The sequence below is a fragment of the Eretmochelys imbricata genome, chromosome 1 (genome assembly GCF_965152235.1).
Source record: "Eretmochelys imbricata isolate rEreImb1 chromosome 1, rEreImb1.hap1, whole genome shotgun sequence".
NCBI lineage: Eukaryota > Metazoa > Chordata > Testudines > Cheloniidae > Eretmochelys > Eretmochelys imbricata.
The window spans coordinates 48,600,943-48,610,747 of record NC_135572.1 but is presented as its reverse complement, the minus strand read 5'-3'; the positions used below and the strand labels follow the sequence as shown (position 1 = coordinate 48,610,747).

The following is a 9,805-nucleotide window of genomic DNA, read 5'->3' as shown; positions in this document are numbered from 1 at the left end:
CACGTGGGCCCGGGCACTGCAGGCTCGCAGGACCCGAGCGGCCCCTTACGTACCGGCCGCTGCAGCGCGAGGCCCCGGCGCCCGCTGCAACGTCCCAGTCGCGTCCCCGGCCCTGGCCGGCCCATGCGCCTGCCCAGCTTCCGGCGCGTCAGTTCCGCCCGCCGCCGGCACGTGACAAGCTGCAGCCCCTGGAGCGAGCGGTCAAGGTCAGGCGCAGTTAAGCCGGGGGATTGCGTGGGGCACGGTCACGTGCAGCTCCGAGGGCGTGACGTCGCAAACCCCGCCCCTCCACGGGCAGCGGCGGCCTCCCCCTCCCCCACCGCGGCAGGGAAGGGAGCGGAGGTTCCCTGGTCCTCCTCCTCCTCCTCCTCCTCCGGGAGAGCCCCCCCGCCCCTCCCGGGGAGCGGCCGAGACAGGGACCGACACCCCCCCACGGGGGACAGATCCTGCTGCCGGGCCGGTCCCGACACGAGGAGACTCCCCTCCCCCCCCGGCGATGCAGCCTCCCTCCCCCCCAGCCGGTCAGGTCAGGTCAGGTCAGTAGGACGGATGGACAGAGGCTGGGAAGCTCTGGTCTCTGCTGGGGGTAGGGGGGAATACATCAGCATTTGCCCCGGGGACCGTGGGTTTCGGGTTTAACCCCCGACCCACTGAACACCTGCGTGGGACAGCCCCCGGGACAGGGACAGGGACAGGGACAGCTTCCCTCTTGGTTTTAATACCTTGTATTCTTTGTCGTTCCTTCCCTGTACGGATTTAGTGGCCGGTGACAGGCTGCTTCTGCCAGTCCTCCGTCTCCCAGGCTTCTGCAGTTTTTCTTCATCTCGGTTTAACTGAAAGTGTGCATCCTAGCAGATATTTTAAGGAAATCTCTCTCTCTCACACTTCAGATTTTGGAGACTGCAAGAGGAAATGCTGCTCAGTCTCAATCTGGCCTCTGGCATTGGTGTTTGGAGGGGTTTGGAGAGCTGTCCCAGTGTCACTGTGCACAGAATTTTTTCTCTGTTTGTGGTGAGATAATTTACTACTGTGATTATTCTGGGTGTGGATTTATAGGTTGTGGGTTTGTTTTTTTTTTAAAAAAAGTTTGTATTTGTTCTTCTCAGTAACTCGCATATTAGTGTTTTAAAGTTTGGGCTGGTGTCCTAGTCTGTGTTCTGTTTCAAAGGAGGTTGTATGCTTCGTTTGTCAGAAGGGTAGTGTTGAGACTTGGTAGTAATGTTATATAGCATTAGCTTTTTATTTGGATTTGATTTTTGAGCTTTAGTACTTTTTGGTGGAGGGATGGACAATATGTTGGCACCAGAGCTCAATGCATGTTCCTGTAAATAGATTAAGAGAGGGAAATGACTCAGTTCTGCTCTGAAGCTATTTATGTTGGTGTTTCAGTGTGCATAGAGGACTTGTTTGCAGAGCTTTAGATACAGGATTTGTATCTGTGTTTTGTTTCAGTTGGTGTAGTTGGATGTTGAAGTTCAGCCCCATATGTAGAATGATTTGAATAACTTTGTTGAATAGTTTTGCTGTTATTTATGTAGTGCTATTACATTATTTTAATGCTTCTTTAGCCTATATGGGATGCTGCCTTGTAACTTTATTGTGAGGTTTAGATATGTACAATTTAAGGTATATTCAGTTTCTTTATCGCTGTAATAAAAAATTTAGTTATGGTTATGGTTTGAGCTTTTAATCTTTTCCAGAGTGACCAATGGAGCCCATGTTTTTGCTTTGTTTCTAGCAAGTGTAAACTCTTTTTTTCAGGGACTTTCTGAGTGAGAAGTCATACAATAGACATTATGTGCCATCTTCCTAGGACATAACATAGATAGGCATTTTTTTCAGTTATTGTGGCTCTGTTTAAGAAATGCTTTAGTAGAGGCCTTTTGTAGGTCATTGATATTTATAATGACAAAAAGTAGGATTAAGATTGCATCCTTTTTTAGCCTTCTTTCTTGTCTGAAAGCCTGTTTGCAGGTTGTTGTTGTTTTAATTTACGTTTTGTAGATTGGTACATGGATTTGGTTATCATATCTTTTCCAATCATTTCAATTTTGTAACCATTTACAGCTCATGGCTGGGTACTATTTTAAAGTCGACAAAGCAGGTACATATCCCTTTACTCTCAGTTTTTTACTTGTAGGTTTATGGTCTTCTGTCTGTTGAAAATGTAATCAGCAACTTGTTTCTCAGGGAGGAATCCAATCTGTCTTTGTGGTGTTGCTCAGGTATCTGTCACATTTTTTTATTGGAGATGTCACTGGATAATTTTTTAGATATTCTTACATAGATGCCTCTGTTTGTTTTGGCTTGAAAAAATCTTAGCTTTTGTGCATTAAAGTAAATAGCAAGTGACTAGAGACACTCCCTCCCCAGGTAGGTATGTCAGAAGAGGAGGGAAAACAAGAGTTGGGAGAGAGGGGAATGTTTGGGAAGAAATTCTCTCCCCTCCTCCCAAACACATAGGTGGGAGATAAGCAAAAGTTTGGGTTAGAAGGAGGCAGACTTCACATTGCACATACATATATGGAGAGAGAACTCTTGCCCCGTCCTCCAGAGGGAAAGTTATTGTGAGAGGTAGACCCTTCTATATGCATGGTGGGAGCACAGACCAGAGATGGGGGCCATTGCCCTCCCCCCTTTTTTTAAACAGGCCCCTACTGGCATCATGGAGGGGTTGCCGAGTCAAATTTGAGTGTGTGGCATTGTGACCCCCATGCCTAGTGAATGAGGTTGTAGCACTACTTTAATGTAAGCCAGCCACTCTTCCATTAGGATGGCTCCTGTCTCCAGGCCAAATCTGAGTGAGTGGTGTTGCGACTGGGTTGGAGGCGAAACACAGAAGTTGTGCCAGTTTAACTAAAATTGATTTAACCAGTTTGGTTTAGTTAAACAGTGCAACCCTCATACATGCACTCCGGTCTACAACTGGCCATATTAGTTTCGCTTGCATCAGTAACTTTTAAAAAACAATTTTATTAAATAGGCACAAAGCCTGAGACGTTACTTTCCATTGTTCCCCCTTACACACGTGCATGCACACAGGAAGAGAAAGAGGAGGTTGTCTGATGTGATTGTGAAGTGTATTCATTTCAGGCTAATTTTTACATATCTAACTTAATTTCAGGACACAGGCTATTCCACCTTCTTTTAAAGTATGTTCTAGTCACTCAATAATTACAACTATAGTTCAGTTTCAGTAAAACTCTGTTTCCACTTTTGGGCTGAAACTTTCCATGCCTGAAGTATAATCAAAGGTGAACGTTTTGTGCATGTGAGATATTTGAGAAAACTCCCTCTCATCCTTTTCTTTTCTTTGCAAGTATGAGGAAAACATTGTCACGCCTTTTTTTTTTTTTATAAACACACAGAGAACTCTAAAATGACTGGACCTTGAAGCTTGGTCTGTAAATAGTCCTTGGAGAGAAGCATGTTCACGACCAAGTTGGAAAAGAATTGGCTTGAAAATAGTAACAAATGTTTGGAAATAGCATACTGGGCATGCAGTTTAAAAAAAATTTCACGCAACTGAGAGTATGCGCTGTTAATTTGTGCCTTTCACAAGTATGCACCCTTCAATGAAGTTAAATAGTCATTGGCTGGTGCCTCCTACCTAGCCTCAGGGGTTCTCAGGATAGAATTTTTGGTGTCCTCAGAGGGCAGCCACCAACTCTTGCTGGTGGCCACTCTCACACTTTTCCCTAAAATACTTAATTAGCTTTAGGAAAAAAGAAAAGGAGGACTTGTGGCACCTTAGAGACTAAAAAATTTATTTGAGCGTAAGCTTTCTTGAGCTACAGCTCACTTCATCGGAATACAGACTAACACTGCTGCTACTCTGAAACCTGTCTTTAGGAAAAAAATAAATATGCACATATACACGTCCAAATCATTGTAATATTTATTGCTAGCTAATAAGCCTGTTGTGAAAAGTGATCTTAACAAACATGCAAGTATCACTTTTCACAGCAGACTTACTCAGCCCCGGCAAGCCTGGGGACAAATTAAGCCCTGGACTGGGGGGAGAGGAGGGCCGAGGGAGGCAGTAGGAGGCTGCAGACTGAAGCCCTGTGGCTGGAGGACAGAACCTGAAGCTGCGCAGCCAGGAGCCCAGCGCTGGAGCCCGAAGTCCCGCTGCCAGAGCCTGCCCCCTGAAACCTCAGGGCTGAAGTCCAAACCGCTCCTGGAAAGGTGGGGAACTCACCGGCTGCCTGCTTCTCCAGCGTTGTGTCCCAAGTGTCTTGGGAGAGAGGAGGGGGACCTCTGCTGGCAGCCCCAGCAACCAACACCAAGGCGGTGCATCCAGGAGCACTAGGGAGGGGAAGGAGCTGCTGCTTTGCTCTCCTCCTGCCCATAACAGTCCAGGAGGCTGTGGCTGCAAGAAAAGCTCCTGGTGGCCACGGTGGCTGCATTTGAGAAATTCTTAGCTAAATGGCTATTGCATGCTGTACTCTGACAGGTTGAATATGAAGAGCAGGCACCATCTGACAAGCCTGACTCTTAATGTTTCATCTCTCAGGGGACACTTTCTGTACCATTGTTATTTTTTTCTCTTAAAAAACCTTATTTTTTTAAAATAATACATTCAGAAAGTGCATGGGGTCCAAAGTTAAAATCACAGAAAGTCTAGCTGGAAATGCACAAACAGGATTCCAGTTAGTAAGTTATGTTCTGCATAAAGTCAGTGATGTATCTATGACTTATGTTATTAAATATATCCCATAAAATATATGACAGTCGATAGTGCTGGGGGTGCATTCTTTATTGCATTTCTTGACTGTAATTTTAACTGTACAACTTTGAGTGTTGCATGAACACTTGAGGGGTTTTTTCATTTAATTTGTTCATACAATGTCCTTTGTATAAAATATCACAGAATATGTCATAAATTTGAAACATTGTTACACCAAACAGAAGCAAAAATCACTAGCTAAAAAGTGTGATAACACAACAGTTCATGTCTGCTTTATTTTCCTTACCTGGTGAAATACTGTGTCTAAACTTTTTCTTCTGCGGATAGAGGATTGATTTTGTCTTTTCAATGAGACATTTCAAACTTTATTTAGGATACCTTTAAATCTCCCACATTGTATTGCTGAGCAGCTTGGCAGACCTATTTTCCTCACTTTCAAAAATAAATTGTTACTTTTCTCCTAACTTACATATTTTTAGATGTTTCTCTTATCTTGTCACTTGCATTGCTCCTGTAGTATGGAAAGGAAATCTTTTTACTGCTTCAGCAGGTGACAGGCAGATGTTTTTGTCAAGAGGGCACACCCTGCTTTTATTAACCTTTATTTTGGTCACACCATGCATGTCCTCTTGCATTATATTAATCCAGTCTAACATATCTGCTCTCATATGTGGTATAATCATGTCCATGTGTTTGGTGTATGTTGAAAAGATTGTCAAGGGCACCCAGAGACCTAGATGGAAGCTCTTTCATTATAGTTTGTAAACATCAAAATAAATGTGGACCTGACTGAATAATGAAAAATATTATTCAATAATAATTTATTCAGTAGTGGAAGGAAGAAAGGTTGAATATATCATTCAGATTTTATTTTACCCATTGTAGAGCTGGTGAAATACTGAAAAGTGTGTTTGACGCTTTTCTTGGCATAAAATATATGCAGAGTTCATCGTATAAATTATTTGTACTAAAAATAAATTGAACTGCAGAGGTAATTTTAGGTTAACAGTATAACTGCACAGTTGGCGTACATCCTGGTCGAAGTCTAACACTCTTACTTTTGGGAGACCTGATGTGGAATATTTGCTGTCTACAAGTGGGCAGGATCTCAAGATACCCTGTGAATAGCACATTGCCGCATAATGCAATGCTGTGCACTTGAGTCAATACTGATTCAGAGGGAAGAGGGTGGCCTGCTAAGGACATGCTTCAAAGCTTATTGAAGTCAATAGGAGTCTTTCCTTTGGTTTCAATAAGCTTTGTATGAGGTCCTAAACAAACCAATATTATTTCTTTAATTGCCTGGAGTTTCCAGCCCTGATTCTACTATAATGTCTGTAGCTTGTTCAATGGGGAATCTAGAGTAAACTAGCACTTCTATGAAGGTTATTTCCCCATAGAAATCTAATTTACAGGTTAAATTGCCCACAAACTTTCCCACTACACTTTTCAGACTCTTCAATAATATACTTCTGTGCTCACAGACTTCCCTTTAATTAGCAGCTCTGCCACCCAATCAGCACCTCAAAATTTACACCTGCTATAGTAAATCCTGTCAGAATTTAACTGATTATAAGTGGTCCCTCACTTATCAAGTGTTTCATGTCAGGATGCTGCAGTCTTAGCAGAAAAGAAAAGACAGTTGCCAGTGTTGCTATTTAAACTGCAAGCTAGTCCATATTTTGATTTAATTCCCCCCCATCCTTAAGTGACCTTCCAACTGAATTTCTGTCATTCTCTATAAATGCCTAAGACTTTCCTGAGGCCTTCCCTCAGACGTGATTAAAGATACCAGCCTTCTGCAGAATTTAAATGAAGATGGTCACAAAGCTTGTTTTTTGGGGGGTAGTGAGCCTGCACTATACTAGCTAAAGTCCGTGGTTTTAAGCACTTAGGAAAATCTGGCCTATAAGAGATTAGAGCTTCATCTGTTTGTATGTGTTTTTAAATACATGAAATCAACCTAAAATGATATGTCTGGACAAGTGCAATGTCTGACATAATATGTGACTCTTAAAAAAACAGCTACTACTTGTTCTATGGTATTTTGGAAGGTATTTTGAAGACCACCTGTCAAGTATGTAAATAAATGCAGAACTTTTGTGACTCTTGCAAAGAGTTTCTACATATTTTGTCGATAGAACCAAACTCAGATATTATCGGTGCCCAGAATGTTAAACAATTTACTAGCCAACTGACAAATCTGTTTCTTTTTAAATCCTAGACCTAGAACTTGCTTTATAACATTTTCAGATGTTCTAGTTTCCTGTACTTTCAAAGAGAAGGGAACTTCTGTGAGTAGATAAAATGCTGCATTATTAAAATGGCAGACATACAGAGAGGACAGCAATGATAGTGAATAATGAAGATACTAAAATAGTGACAGGTATCTTTAAAACGTTTGAAAACTTCTTTGTGTACATATAATACAATGTTTCCCTAACATATATCCAACTAACTATCAGAGTTTTTCTTTAAGGAAATTTAAGAAACGAGTCAGGATATCCAAACTCAGGGGGCCTACACACACAAACAGGAGAGAGCCCAATTTGACTCTTAATTCCAGGATGCTTGCAGAGCTGGCAGACCAAAAACCAACCTACCAGCCTTTTGCTAATCTAGAATTTGCTGAGAAACCTTTTTTTTTTAAAGCAAAACTGTACTTTAACTTGTGTGCAACATTCACACAGGATCATCTCTTTAATTTATTTGAATGTTTAATTATTGTAAAATAAAATGTTTTAATTTCAATAGACAGTGCTTTTTCTGGCCAGTGAACTTGACTTGTGAGTGCATGTGCAACTGCTGAAGATCTTACAGATTTTAAAGAAGGTAAATAATCAAGTGCTAAGTTATACTCTATTGATAAAGAGCTATATGAAGGTCATTTATGGTAATATTACATACAAATAATAAATTTAGAATAGCAAAATATTATGGAATTATGTTCTAGAGCTTGTGTTACTATGTTTAAGGGTACAAATCAGAAGTATCTTGTTTAATTCTGGTCATTCATATATTGACTGGACAGTTGCTAACTTTTTATTTACAACTGTTCAACTGAAAAGGCTTGAACTGAGCAAAAACAAATATTTGGTTTTCATGTTAACATATCCTTCGTTATTTTTATTCATCTGGTAAACTGAGCTGCTTCTCCAGATTTTTTCCATAATAAGATTTCATAGTTGGCCACCAATTTATGGTCTGGCACATTAACCTTCCTTTAGCTATTGGGCTGATTGAGTTCTCCTTCAATGTGAAAGATGGCATAACTTTTTCAGGATTACTTCTGGGTTTACTATTTAACCATTTATTTATTTTACCAAGAATTCCCACACTTAAAAAAAAAAAATCTAATGGTATGTCTGGGGTCTCAATATAGATTGAACAGAACCAAGGACTTTTTCAGAGGAAAAATTGGGGGGGAAATTTTTAGGCCTCCATTTGGAGACAGAGAAATATCTTTACCATTTTAAGATACAAGATCTTACTGGAGCCCATAGTATCAATTGTTCAGCTTTTAATTGCAGCAACATTTCAACTCCCTTCTTTATTTCCTATCCCAGTTGCCAACATAAACTGGTCACGCATCTAAGGGCTTGTACACGCTACCAGTTATGTCTGTATAATTTATGTCACTAAGGGGTGTGAATAAGCCACCCCCCTGAGTGATGTAAGTTACACCGACCTTTGCGCTGAAGCACTCCCGCCAACATAGCATCCGCCTCTCGCCGAGGTGGTTTTTATTATACCAACGTCTCCTGTCAGCATAGAGCGTCTTCACCAAATGCGTCCCGGTGGCGCAGCTGCGCCTCTGTAGCACTTTTAATGTAGACTAGCCCTGATTCTTTCCCTGGCTGTTGCAACATGTTGGCCAGTTCACTGCCTTTAATTGTCTGTCCTCTTCGCTGTCAGTCTCAATCTTTTTCTGTAATTTAAAACTGCAAACAATATGTTTTGAAGCTGTGATGATTTCTAGTAATTGTGCTACATTAAGTATACGTTTCTACCTTTGTCTTTATAACAGAAGGGAATAGCTATAATTGTCCTCTTAAGTCAGTAATTTTTCCATTGTTCTATATAACCTGCAGTGTTTTAAGGAAAATGTACTGAAGTGCACTACTGTCCTATCCTCTGTAGTGCTGTATATTTTGTTACTCAAAACTATTGCTTTTTTATGTGAAATGGCAGTAACTGATTTCTATGATTCTTGCTCTGGTTTCATTTATTGGCCTTCATTTTCAACTAGCATGCATTTCAGTGTGTAAGAAATTTTGAAGCCTGTGGGTAATCCTGGATAGGGCCTGTCACGTGCGGTAAACAGGAGCACCCATAGGTACAATTTAATAGATTATCAGTTTCTAAAATGATAGAACAATCCAGTTGGATTTTAAAAAGTAACTAAAATATTTAGTAGGAGAGTCCATCGAGTTTTGGTCATCAGAAATCTGGTAGAGAAAACTGATGCAATTATAAAGGAAAGAAATCTAGGGTTAAGATTGAAATTTTGCTGTTGAAGAGGCACTGTAAATAATTAAGTTCAATGTACCTTTCTTTTAAATCGATTTTCTGAGAACACACCCTGTAAAGTAGAATGTCTTCTAATCTTAAAAAAATCTGTTAGGCTCAAAAGAGCAACTCTATCAAACATGCTCAGGTCTCCCTTTTCTTTCTGTGCACGCTCTAGCTTGTTGCTGTTTCAGTTTTGCTGCTACTGTTATTGTTAAACAACCTTTTGCAGAGCCTGGGCAAGCCCTGCAAAACAGTTTGGGGCTATAAACAGAGTGCTGCTGCCAAATGCACTAAGCCCGCTAAATGTTTTTCTTTAATCTTTCAATTATATTCACATTTGACATTACTTGCCTTGGAATTTCTTTTCTCCATTCTGTATGCTAATGGAGATGCCACCTTGTCCCGTCTTCGATGCAAATGAGGCTAGCAGAGTTTCTTTGATCCTGTCACCGTTATCCCAGGGGTGTAGGTGTGTCTCCCACTGCCTTTTCATTGCTTTTTGTAAGTCTTTCTTCTGATCGGTTTTGGTTCAAGCAGAGGCTGGGGGGGAGAGAAGGTCTTTCATGAGTCAGACAGGCTGGGTACTGTGCCCTGGTTCCCCAA

General features: G+C 41.1%; 1 long non-coding RNA gene across 1 annotated transcript; it reads left to right on the top strand.

The window, feature by feature from the left end:
• The first annotated feature begins 349 nt into the window (after window positions 1–349).
• On the top strand, window positions 350–7,524 carry LOC144260986 (uncharacterized). The gene is made up of 3 exons (XR_013345095.1): window positions 350–531; window positions 891–1,011; window positions 7,445–7,524. It is a non-coding gene; the product is annotated as an uncharacterized LOC144260986 (long non-coding RNA).
• Window positions 7,525–9,805: the final 2,281 nt, after the last annotated feature.